The 12,500-nt window shown below is 37.5% G+C and overlaps 1 protein-coding gene across 6 annotated transcripts in view; it reads right to left on the minus strand.

Moving 5' to 3' along the window:
* LOC136845831 (steroid hormone receptor ERR2-like) overlaps positions 1 to 12,500 on the minus strand; it is a 345,697-nt gene that overhangs the window by 49,595 nt on the left and 283,602 nt on the right. The gene's annotated exons all lie outside the window — the stretch shown is intronic.

A 12,500-nucleotide genomic window follows, 5' to 3' on the forward strand; every position in this document is an offset into this window, starting at 1 on the left:
ATCGCTTGCAAATGTCCCTAACGCAACCCCTGGGAAAACAGTACGTGGTAGCGTCAGCTGGGCTCCTGTGGGCACCAGAAGAGATGGGAGACCCAGACATACTTGGATAAGAACTGTAGGAAGGGAGGCTGGAGATGAATGAAGATTTATGGAAGATTAAGCACAGGAAAGCCATGAATGGCAGAATTTCACAGAGAGGTCCTTTGCGTCACGCAGCGTTTGCGGCTACCATAATGATTGCGATGACGTAAGTAACAAAAATCAACAAGACGTAAAATTCTCAAATATGCGTCATTATTCACACTATGTGGTCGATTAATTTTAATTTCTCGGCTTTTACATTCACTCTTTAGAAATGTACATCGTTTATATCTGTGTTAAGAATATATATATATATATATATATATATATATATATATATATATATATATATATATATATATATATATATATATATATATAATGTATGTATTCATGTACTGTATATACAAATGAATTCAAATAATGACTGATGTAGACAATTCAGCTGGAGTTTTTGTCCTTTTTTTGCGGATCAAGGAAGGCTGGGAAAAATTCTGAAACGTTGTGAATTCATTAGCGAGATAATATTCTTTATATTTAGAGCAATAAATGATAACAAGTCATTATTATTATTTATATCATTAATGTAGTTATTATGATGATCAAACGATAATAGTGTTATTAATACCATAAGACGCCCAGCATAAATGATGAAAATACTCTCGGATGTACACGTAATGTATTATTACCACATATAATCGAAAGTGGTAAGCGGGTCTTTTAATCTCATGAGTTCATTAGGTGAAGATTCCGCCGCTGTCCGACTAATGTACTCAACTCTCACTAGTCAGACGTGATTTTATTTCATATCTTTTTATCGAATATTCTGGTCACTGTCTTCTTGCGCTTAGAATTTTAATTGCCAATTAAAACAATGACAAAATAAAATGTGAAATATACTTACCGTAGACTTTCGTCCAAGACGACTTGGTCAATATTATTTTTTGTTTACTTAATTCGGTTACGGTTTTCTTGTAAATTACTTCCGTTATATCCACTGCTTCCTTGTATTTGCTCAAGAGAGAAATACTTCATGTTGGGTAAACTGTTTGAAATCTAAATACGTTGATAATCCTCTGTACCCTTCGCATTCTTCATAAATCTTTAGTCATGTGAAATTTATGCTGATTTCCTACTGCCAAATAATAATAAAAAAATACAATAAAATGTCACTACAATATCCTAACACCCTCTAAGAAGAGAGAGAGAGAGAGAGAGAGAGAGAGAGATTTTACTCCCTTGACTTCTAGTGATGCATCGAGGCTAATTTGGCTGATTAATCAGAGGGAATCCACAAAAAGAATCCAAGCATAATATCTTCCTCTATTTCATTCTGACAGGCATCGCTGACCTTTGATGGTGTGACGCCAACTGCAAAAACTCTTCAAATAAATCGAGCAGTTCCTGGCGAACTCCCTCCTCTCGCGGTGCGGCTGGCGGAAAGCAGTCTGCTCATCGGCATTCGAGCGAAAGTGCTCGCTGTTACACAATCGGAAGAGCGATCCGTATTTGGAGGGCATCGAAGATACTCTGCTTTGCGAGAGAGGCAACGCACAGTTTCACTCTCTGGTCCTCCTGTTCCTGTCTCAGAGTGTATACTTCTCTCTGTTATGAACTGAATCGCAATGAAGTAACGATGATGGGACTTACAATGATTCACAGAATTCCATTCTTCTGACACGTGGAAAAATTGTAGATATTGTTGAAATTAGGAAAAATGGTCCTGTATCAGTTTTAAACATATAACAAAATGATCTTCAGGAAATAAGAGTCATTTTAAAAACCCGAAAGCCTGAATAACAATTTGAAAGCTTTACGAATCCTTTCACATTCTGTGAAATGACCCTGAAAACGATAAATATCACGGGCATCAAAAGAAATGGAATAATATCTGAAAATTAGATAATTAACTAAAACAAGAACAGACGATAATGAGCACCATTAAAAAAAATAGATATCGATACGAAAGGAAAACATCACTCATGCGCATACCACCACCGCTCATGTTTTCAGTCATGCGGGCATGTAAGTGGCTGACTGGATGCGCATGACGAGAGCGCAAGAAGCGTGATGAAATTGGCAGCGAACCTCCTCCATGTTACTTATCTTGTGCGTCTGAGGCCAAATGAAATGCAAGAGACGAAGTCGCATTCAGCGCGAAGCGAAAAATAATAGTCATAAAAAAAAAAACAACGGGGTTCTTGCCAACTTGTCAGTTAGGACAAAGAAATACCAAGTACATGAAATGGAATATCTTTTAACAAAGTCAGTTAGACCGAATGTTTCCCTTTACTTATTATTATTATTATTATTATTATTATTATTATTATTATTATTATTATTATTATGTCAGCTAAGGAAGTTTAGAGTTTTATACTGGTTTCTTTGTTTGTCTGTTACCTAGCAGGATGATGAAAAAAATTTCGCGTGGATGTTTTTTCAGATAATATGACCAATGCTGCGTCTCGTATCTGACTAGTGATTAAATTTTGATATAAAAAGGAAAGTACCTATTGGAGAGAGAGAGAGAGAGAGAGAGAGAGAGAGAGAGAGAGAGAGAGAGAGGACTTATTTGAGGTGGAACACCCAGCCTTGTTTCAAATGTTCCAGGCTTAATTAAGAAACAGAAACCTATACATCAGTGCCGTGATTTTGGTAACAGAATTTAACCATCACTTATACAAAGAAACTCTGATTGGTTATGGCTGCCCTTTACTTGTACGATTTTGTTGGAATTCAGACGATGTTATGTTTATAGCTGATAAAATTTGTGCTCACATGGGTTTGACACTGGGGGTGGTGAGCGCCGAGCGTTTTTAGTTTTCTGTAAAAGAAAACTGTTGAGATGGCTATTTGTCTGTCCGTCCGCACTTTTTTTTTGTTCCCACTTTTCCTGTCCGCCCTCAGATCTTAAAAACTAATGAGGCTAGACGGCTGCAAATTACTAAGTTGATCATCCACCCTCCAATCATCAAACATACCAAATTGTAGCCCTCTAGTCTCAGTAGTTTTTATTTGATTTAAGGTTAAAGTTAGCCATGATCGTGCGTCTGGCAATGCTATAGGCCAGGCCACCACTGGGCCGTGGCTGAAAGTTTCACAGACCGCGGCTCATACAGCATTAGAAGCTGTACAGAAAACTCGATTGCGCCGAAGAAACTTCGGCGCATTTACTTGTCACTGGTGCCTCAGATGCTTTCATCTCTAGCTAATGACAGATTGTACATACTATTATATTCGCTAACGATTACGTGTCAATATTTTACTATGTAGCTGTTTGGTGAAGTTGTGGGTGGCCTTGGCTGATCACACAAAAACACACATCGTCTTTCTCTCCCTCTCACACACACACACACACACACATAAACGTGAACGCACACACATAAATATACATATATATATATATATATATATATATATATATATATATATATATATATATATATATAAATTATGTATATATACATATATATATATATATATATATATATATATATATATATATATATATATATATATATATATATATATATATATATATATATATTTACTATAATGAATTTTGCCATTTTAGGTGGGTTGCGCCATTAGGTCTATTCTTTCCTGTCTTCAGCAAGCTATTTTTGGGATAAGGTTGCTGGGCCCGGTTGACTACTTAGTTGCTTACTGTTAGATAACTAATTATATGTTTAGGCTAAACGATGAAAAATGGCTTTTTAACGATGCTCGCCTCCTCTATGCCCTTACTCACCAAGAATCGACCCTGAGTCATCTCGGTTGGAGGGCTAAAATGCTATCGATCATACAACAAAGATCACATAATATATATAATATATATGTAATCTGCGTCTGCGTGAATGAATACGCCAAAGAAGTGAGATTCCTTCGAAAACTCTTTATTGCGAGCCCAACTCCACATACTTAATACTCCTAATATCAAAATCCCTGTTAATTATGTACCTTGTCGTTTAATGTTTAGCGTACCGGTTCCCTTTATGTTTCTCATTTCCCGAAATCAACTATTTTTCTCTCAAGAATCGAAAAAAAAAAAAAAAAAAATTAGAACCCGGGATCGCATTGGTGAGGTTACAATCGGGTAATTGATACCTTTGCCGAAGAGCCGGGCACATCGCCTGCTAGTGAAAATGTCATGATAGATGTTTGTAAAAGTAGGAAAAGATTTTGACCATTCTCTTTACACATACCGCCCAGTCTCGACTTTTCTCCTTCGTATTATATCTGTTTGCTGTCATACTTTGGTTGTGGAAGCACGTGAAGTTAAAATTGCTGTTTTTTTTTTTCCAATCAAAATTATCACACCTGATCTTCATGCACGATACTGAAATTTTTACTCTATCAAACTCATAAAATTATAATCTCATCAGTTTTATGCAGCTGAAAATCAGAGCTCTGATTTATCACTGGATATAAACTTATGATTTAAATGAAGTCATGAATTATGGATACGAATGGTCAAATTCATCTACCTGCGATAATACCTAACGGTCTACGTGAAAATAAACGACATTTCTCAAAATAAGTATATCAATAAAATAAAATAAATAAATAAAGATTAAAAAAGACAACGGCGTTAAATGTCCGGTCAAGGGCAAGCTGTTATGTGGTTGAGTGATTACAATAATGCTGATAGAGATTTTTTGTATGTATGTATATGTGTACATATATATGTATATATGTGTGTGTACATATATGGTTTGGTCCATAGTGCGGGGTACGGGCTAACAACCCCATCCCAGAATAATAGCTGAAAGTCGCAAGGTTAATAATTATCCATTAGAGCCACTCCCTCTAACACAGAAAGGAGGTCGGGTGCCCTACAAGTGTTTCCAGTGTCTTTATAGATCAGTGGTTCTTAAACTTTTTTGCCTTGCGCCCCCCCCTCTCAAATATGTATAGATCCCAACTATAAACTGTAAATAATATGTTGCCTATTTGCTTATATGAATATATTGATGAATGATAGATTTTTGTTTTATTGGTGTTAAGTTTTTTATAAGTATGCACTGTTCTATATTTCAATTCATAAATAAGACTTGAAATGAATTGACTTATATTTTGAATTTCTGGCATGTTTTGAGATAATAATTAGAAAACAGATGGAAGCAGTGATAATGTTTTTGCAATTTTGCAATTAATATCACAAATTTAAAAAAAATAAGCACCATCTGGCAACCCTGCTTGCGACCCCCCTGTAAGCTTCTGGCGCCCCCTTAGGGGGCGCGCCCCAGTTTAAGAATCACTGTAATATAGATGGAGCGAAGCGAGAAGTTAGTAAAAGGAAATGAGACATAGGGATAAAGTTTTGTATGATAAAAGGAGTTGTGAAAGGAGAAACTTCAGGAACTGAAGAAGAACATGAAAGAGCAAGCGTAGAAAGTTGAGCGTAAAGGTTAGAACATGAGTAAGGCTATGCGAGTATATAAGGCTGGGGGGCAGACTACAGGAGGCTGAGTCCTAGAGGTATTTGGGAATAAATAAAATGGAGGAACATAAGCTTAGGGAAGGGATATACAAAATTAGGCGAAGCAAGAAATGTTGCAGGGTGTAAGCAAAAACCTCTGAAGAGACTTGAACATGTTTATGGAACCCAAGTTAAGAATGTATGTGGGAATTGTTGAGCCAACTCTTCTTTATGGAGGTGAAAAGTGGACGATGGATTTACTTGAATAAAAAGGCTGAGGTTGTAAAGATATCATATGAAGAACTGAATGGGCGAGAAAAACGGAGATATGTAGAATAAGCGGCTAAAAGATCGAGAACTTAAGCGTTCTTTAAGATGGTTTGGTCATGTAGAAAGAACAGAGGAAGACCGATAAGTGAAAAGAGAATATAATTTGAAAGCGTTAAGAGGGAGGAGAGAAAGACCTAAAAATCGCTGGATAAATGGCGTGAAAGAGGTACAGGAAAAATCTAGGAAGTGTGATATTGCATGTATGGGTGTGTGGGGGCGGGGATTATTGCACTGCAGATGAGCCTTCTTTGCAGGTGTGTAAAGCGACTATTGTTGTGTAAGCTTTCTGTACAGGGGTTCATCCACGATTCAACAGCTAAAGCATGAATGTGGCAGCAACCTTCATTATGTATGTATGTATGTGTGTATGTGTGTGTGACGTAACTGGGAAAAGAAACGGAAAGTGAAGGTTTAACCAAAACAGAAATTAGCAGCAGTTTTTCCAAGGGAGGTAGTGCTTTTGGATGGCTTCCAATTATACAAGAGTGGCAAAGCTAATTATTGAGTTTGTATTTTTCTTCATATTTCTCCGCTAACACTAGGAATATGCATAGTTTACGGCAGTGAGGTTAGACAACTCTCTCTCTCTCTCTCTCTCTCTCTCTCTCTCTCTCTCTCTCTCTCTCTCTCTCTCTCTCTCTCTCTCCTTGAGGGGCTTGAGATGAAATTTACTATAATAAAAGACTGGGCTGTCGTAATTAATGGCCTCCTTCTGTGTACGGTTTTATTTCTCTTAAAATCCTTTTTATTTTCTCGGGAGAAGAGAGGCAAAATGTTAAGTGACACCCCAGAAAAAAAAACCACGTGCAAAAGATTTATGTTTACTCGCCCCATACTTGACCTTTCCGTAGGTACCAGAAATCAAGGCATAAGAGGACGCTTCAGGTTATACTGCAACCTCTTGTTCCTCCAGCTTTCCTTTTAGCTTCGAAGAGGCGAGGCGAAACCTCTGGAAGAACCACAAAGGAGGGAACCTTTGCTCTTCATAAGGGCCTTCAGGTTCAGACATACCAGAGTTCCCATTGGCTGCTATTTTTTTCTTCTTCCTACTTTTTGCTATGTTCACTGGGACATCAGGGGCTTTCCAGGTAATGGGCGGAGCATAGCAAGTTTCTGGATTTACTTGAAAAAAAAAAAGTTACGTCTGACATTTGGGCAAGGGATTATTAAAGACTGTGTGGTGAATTAATTTGTATGCAATGTCTCTATAAGTATCTTTCTTTTTTGCTTATGTCAGAACTTTTATAGCTGCGGAATATAGTGGTTAAAATGCCATTTGCAACAGACTCCTCTGCAGTTTAATAATTACGACCGTACCCATAGGGAAGAAAGCTGGCCTTAGGGTACGTCTAAACTATATAGCTGGCCTTAGGGTGCGTCTAAACTATATAAGTATTTACATAAATCTGATGCATACAGACAACTTCAGTACCTTGACACTATTCATAAATTACTTAGTCTTCGTTGTTTTAGGCGAAAACAATCACTGCTTCATTCTCCTTTGTAAATGATCCTGATTCCATGAAACCAGCCCTGGTAAATAAAGTCGTCGCCAGCAGGAAAATATTCCAGCACTGAAGTTCAATTTGCATACCTTCACTTGAGACCAAAGACCCTCCTAACATGGCGGGGTGCCACCTGCTCTGGAGGGAACCAACAGAACTCGTTCGTTATTTCAATCGCGCTAGATAGGACTAAGCTTCATCGCGTAGCTGCGTTTCATTATCATATGACCAAATAACGATCGAGTGAGTCACCAACGGGAGCTACGAGCGGTCGGTCGGTCGGTCGGTCAGTCGTTCCTTCGATCGACGTCGTCTGCTGCGACGGCGTCGGGCCCTGACTGGGTGTAGCATGGATGACCTCTGCCTGTCCTTTCACAGTAGAAAGGCTCCTCGGAACAATCTGAGTAGCAGGATAGAAGAAAAAGAAGAAGAAGAAGAAGAAAGAATTGAGGAAAAGGAGGAGGGGGAGAAAGATGAGCAGTTGCAAGAGGTACGGCGCTGGTACCCATACCATCATGCCCTGCCTCGGTACTATGGCGTCGCGATTTGACTTTCAGTTGATGACCTCATGTGAGCTGGAGACGACTTCCTTCAGGAGACTGCGAATCAAGCTTGAATGCTACGGGGAAAAGGCGCCCCTTGCCATCTTCAGAGAAGACGTCAGTGACCCTGGTATCTGTGCCGCCAAAAAATGCCTAGTCAGTCAATCATCTCAGAATATCTGCTTTTTCTCAGCCAAACCTCAAAAGCCTCTGTAAAAACTGCACGCCGTGCAGATCTGCCATGCAGGACGTCGTGGCCACTTTCAATACGGAGTCGGTGAAATAAATGTTCTTGATGGCATTGGCACGGAGCTATTTCTTTTCCCTTTAAACTTCACTAATCTCATAACTCCTAATTGCAAAAAAAAAAGAAAAGAAATCAGCAAATTCAGCGTGATAACTAGCATCACCCTCAAAAATCCTTTCATCGGGAATGTTGGGACGCTAACGAGGAAAGTCCATTTTGTAACTGACCTCCTCTATACTATCAGGCCAAATACAGTAACATACAACCAACCTGAAGACCCACGACTGTCGGCACCTTTTCTGATATAAAAAGCAGCAATGAAAGTCACTAATGAAACTGAGCATGTGGAGCTCATTTCTTTCTTCGGTGAAAAAACCTGCAATGCATTCATGACCTTAAACTCAAACGATAGAAAATTTAATTACTAACTTAATTTCAGTCGAGAATTACACTTTACCTACTGATTGAACAGCCAAATAAAATGAGGATGGCCACTGAATCTTGGGAAAGAAAAAGATCGCTTATGATTTCAACTTTATATTAACTATATCTTGGTCAACCTTTCCCTAACAACGTCACTCACCTGTCGTAGTAAAAGCAATGCAGAAGTGACATAGTAGCAAGCGTAGAATACAGAACGAATTTTATCGAAAAATGTGAATTACTAATAAAATCTTTTCCGACTATACAGGCTTCCATTTTAATAAAAGGAAATGAGTTAGAAAATGGTGAATCGCACATTTTCTCGCACCAAGATTATACGATAATATACATATTTAAAACAGCTTTTATTACTGCGGGGTTAAAATGGACATTAAACCCCGCCCCGCACACACACACACGTATACATACATATACACACATATATAATGGCTTATTCATTAATGCTTCTAAATTTAAAGGTCTCCTCCTCTCTTCCCTCTATTATACGTTTTACGATCTTCCAGCCTTTCCTTCTACTTTCCTCTTAATATTTATGATCTGCGTTACTGGCAATGCAAGGACAGCCCAAGTTGCCACAACTGCAACAGTTGCAAATAAATGAGCACAAGAAAATAACCAACTTAATGCTGGCTACTTTACGGCTCACGTTAATAAACATCCAAACGCATACCTTCATATATAATATTAAAAATACTATTTACTTCACATGTACAGTACGGTGTTCACAAACACACTCACACACACACACGCACGTACACACATATTTATATAAACATATACATACATATATATATATATATATATATATATATATATATATATATATATATATATATATATATATATAAATAATAACATGGAATTTCTTGAGTGGTCATCAAGCCCCGGAGGACTAGAACAAAAAGCGAATAAAAGGCTTTCGTGTTGCGAAAGTGGAAGCCTCTGCATTTCTTCTCCACACAGATCCAAGGCTTACATAGATAAGCGTATCCAAAACGTGTGGAAAATAGGGAAGTTGAAAGGGCATTGTGGCTGTTACGAAACACATACCTGTCAAGCAAAAAGTTGATCTCTGTGGAATGGGCATACATTTAGATATATACATGTTTGAATTGCATTTCCTATTCCATACTGTTGCTAAGGACTTTAATTTCATCAAAATCATTCAGTCTTTTAACTTCTTGTATTCTTCATCAGGCAGTCAAAAGTCTTATTAAGTTCTGTAATACATGCGAAATTATATATATATATATATATTATGTCTACATATACATATATATATTTATACATATACACATATATATATATATATATATATGTATATGTATATATATATATATATATAATATATTTATATATATATATTATAGAGCTTAATGAGACATTTGACTGACTGATGAAGAAAATAAGAAGTTAATGATTTGATGAAAATAAAACCCTTAGCAACATTATGGAATGAGAAATGTAAGTAAAAACATTTATATATCTATATATGCGCATTCCTCAGAGATCTAATGAAGCATTAAATATTTTGCTTCAGGTGTTAGGAAGAGAGAGAGAGAGAGAGAGAGAGAGAGAGAGAGAGAGAGAGAGAGAGAGAGAGAGAGAGAGAGAGAGAGAGAGAGAGAGACGGAAAGAAAGTGGGAAGAAATATTTGCAGCGAGTAACAGCGGTCAGGAAATGCCAAAATCGACCCGACATAACTCCGTGTTCCTAAGAATTGTCAGCCATTGCTGCCTTTCTTCTCAACGAATCCTCAGCTACGAGACTATGCAAACTGCACTCGTTTACACATACTGTGCCATGTCTGCACAAATGAACGTTATTCTGATAAATTCCAAAGTAAGGTATAGGCAATTTATCCCTAGGAACAGGATTTCTACATGAACAAACAATCACACCACTATACCCAACAAGCAACATTGTATTTAGTCTATAACAAAAGTCGGAGAATCATTCTCTGAGAGTCGACCGTACAATCGGCCAAAAATAACAATCTGCAGAAGCGCTGACGTCGGAACAGCCAAAAGAACGAACGCAATCAGTACACCATTATTTTGTTGTTCACGGAGCGTTTCCAAAAAAATTCTAAAGCTGTCTGATTACAACCTATCAGTGTTCATACAATAACGTAATTTTACTTCCTGCATTTATTTAATTATCCACGAATACCACATAAATACTATTCACTTCTTAAAGCCAAACTCAATGCAAAAATGTGCTTTATTATGGCCAGTTAACGCCGACATCGTTTACAAGTACTTTGCTGTAATGCTTCCCAAAAAATTTTTTCGTAAAAATGATTCATGCACTTGAAAATTTCACATTTTCTACAAAACGACCAAAAATTTGGTCCCCAAAATATTCATTTTCCTCTTCGGAAGCGCAGAATTGATTTTAACTCCAAGTCACCAGTAAAAATATACAGGTTAAACATCGCAAATCGAGGGAATAACACCGTCAAGAGACGGAAACTACCGAGCAGTCGCAGGCTAGCAAGTCACTTTGCTTTGACAATCGCATAATATGCATCACTGAAATATTATGACAAAAAATTATCGAGACCAACAGAGGAAAAACCAGTAGGTAATTATCCAAATTGTTTAATTTAATAACCCTTAGGTAGTTATCTTAAATTGTTTAACCGTGAATACGAAGGCCGCCGGAGCGGGCAATCGGATGCTCTTACCGAGCCAAAGTCTACATGAATCAAAGTGAAGAATGAAAATCTGGCAAAAACCCAAAATAAAATAAAATAAAATAAAATAAAATAAAAAGTAAAAATCTCATTTAACCGATACGGTTATGACGTGACTGATTACTTTGACTCTGATGTTGGCTGCATAAACCATTGCGTAATGTGAGCTATCGAATGCTTTGGCGGGATCGCCGCTAGATCCAAATCACCCTCAGTCTCTCTCTCTCTCTCTCTCTCAATATTTATAGGCTAGACACTCGCCCCAAGTCATGGCACTCTTAGGTATACAATCCTTATGCAAAAATATGCAAGCGTTTGTGTATTTGCACGATGACATATAAGTACACAATATATTTAACTACACATATTCATCTCTGCTGCCGGAATAAATTCAAATTTTGTATAACTGAACTTTAAAATTAATAAGGAGAGTGAAGAACAAGAGCGACAGAAGAGTGATCTTCCTCTTATCGATAAGTAAGTGCGACGCGGATGAACAGAACTAGAAAGGAACAAAAAAAGTTATTCAAACTGGTCAAAAAATTTGAAGAGTAAGTGGAAAAGTCTACTAGTAGGAAACTGGAGATTAAAATAAAGCTTCAGACCAGGCAAAAAAATCCGATATACGAAAGTTGACTGAAGAAAAGGAAGCTCTAATGGGCATGCCCATTCAAGCAAGAAGCAGAGATGCCCAAGAGTGTAGAATTCGTCCTACTGTGTCAGTCAGTCTGATCCATGACCTGGCAACAGCTGTCCAGCCACCGCCTGAGGACTCATTGAGGAGATGTGCATCTTGCAAGACTACTTGCAACGTCAAGTTAAGTACAGGTTATCACCCACAAGCCTCTGTCGAGGTTCAGATGGATGATTAAAGGTTGAAGGTTGTTTTAAAAGAGCGACTCACTCACAAACAAATTCCAGCTGTTTTAAGAGAGCAACACACAAACAAATTCCAGCTGTTTTAAGAGAGCAACACACACAAACAAATTCCAGCTGTTTCCAAATACTGTTCCCAATGGAGTTTATTACCTTTAACTTATTTGGCAGGCAAAATCATTCAGTCAAAATGATTTGTTTACATGATATTCATGGGCAGAATTCCCTACAGTTTTGTAATACATGTTGGTTGCAACGTGAACCAAGTCAGCTGTAGTCTAGTAACTTTCTATTATTGCAGAGGTTTCGTAGCCTAAGTCAAAAAGTTTTTACCAAAAGTAAACTGCAAAGGTAG

This window comes from Macrobrachium rosenbergii, chromosome 14 (genome assembly GCF_040412425.1).
Source record: "Macrobrachium rosenbergii isolate ZJJX-2024 chromosome 14, ASM4041242v1, whole genome shotgun sequence".
Lineage (NCBI taxonomy): Eukaryota > Metazoa > Arthropoda > Malacostraca > Decapoda > Palaemonidae > Macrobrachium > Macrobrachium rosenbergii.